The sequence below is a fragment of the Sinocyclocheilus rhinocerous genome, unplaced genomic scaffold (assembly GCF_001515625.1).
Source record: "Sinocyclocheilus rhinocerous isolate Xijiao unplaced genomic scaffold, SAMN03320098_v1.1 scaffold285, whole genome shotgun sequence".
In the NCBI taxonomy this organism is placed as follows: domain Eukaryota; kingdom Metazoa; phylum Chordata; class Actinopteri; order Cypriniformes; family Cyprinidae; genus Sinocyclocheilus; species Sinocyclocheilus rhinocerous.
In genome coordinates, this window is record NW_015630288.1 from 917,812 (window position 1) to 919,269 (window position 1,458).

A 1,458-nucleotide genomic window follows, 5' to 3' on the forward strand; every position below is an offset into this window, starting at 1 on the left:
GTTGTGTCCTCTTTTGGAAGGCCAAACAAAGTAGCTTCGCTTTCACAACGAAACACACAGCGTCACACACGGCGGGCTTGAGTGAGCGGCGGCCGACGGGCTTGAGTGCGGAACGGCCGGCGGATTTGACGAAGGAGCGACCCCGGCTGGACTCCGCTTCGTCCACGGTGAAAGCCAATCCGGCGATCCGCTTACCAGTATCCTCGGCCCGAGTCCGACTGGAGCCCATGCCTTTTTTCTCTCTCTCGCTTCCTAATTACACAGCTGCTGTTGTAGCCATTAAAATAGTTAAGTTTGTTTTTAATTTAAAAGTTATTTTTCTATAATTAATTTAGAAAAATGTTAGGAACATTTTTTGTTTGTTAAAGGGGTCATATGACATTGCTAAAAAGAAAATGATGTTGTGTATTTGGTGAAATGCAATGTGTTTATGCGATTTAAGGTTAAAAATACACATTATTTTCCCCATAATGTACATTATTGTTGCTCCCGCCTTTCTGAAACGCGTCGATTTTTACAAAGCTCATCATTCTGAAAAGCGAGGTGTGTAGACGTGGGGGCGTGTTTAAATGAGGCGTTTTAGGAGATTTCCACCTATGTGTAACCCCACAGCACATCTCTTGGGCATCGCACTCAGCAGCATGCGGGCCGAAAAACCAAATCTTGCACTGCATGAATGCAGTGCAGATAGCGACACAATTAAGTTATGTGAAACACATAAAAGAAAATTGTGGCCAGGTTTAATTTATTCATTTCTTGTTTTAGTTAGGCCTAAATAATGGGAGCTAAATTATACAGTATCTCACGTTTTACTAAAATAAAGGAAATAATTAATAAAATACACAACAATTTCTTAATTAGTGAACAGATGTCTTTTTCCCCACCTAGTTCTCTGTCAAAATAAAGGACAGGTAACGAATAACAAAGTAGGCCTATGTGCGTGACAAAATTGCATGCTGTTTTATTAAATGAATTTTAAAATATAAATTAAAAATGTATTTGTGACAAATATTAAGTAATGTGGGAATATTGACATTTAGCATATTAATTCATGTATGTAGCCTAGGCTACCACTTTTAATGCTCCCATGCAAAATAAACAACCATTTCTTTAAGGTAATATAACACATGATTCAAATTATATAAATAGTGCTGCACACCTGTTAAATGTTTCAAAACTAAAATATGGTGTAATACTTAGCTTAGCGTAAATATAAGCACAGGCTCATTGACATTTATCCTGCTTGAATTTGTTCTAAATGAGAAACGCACATAACTTCATAAGTACTAAATTAGCATCTGTGAATATGAAATATTTTAACTACAGTGTTTTTCTTTCATTTTCCGCCAACTGCAGCCGTCAAACGTATCACATCGGCGAGGCAAAGCTGATGGCTATTTGTGAAAATGGTCTTTGAAGCGTTTACTTGATAACTTGTGGTTAAAGCGCCACTCAGCG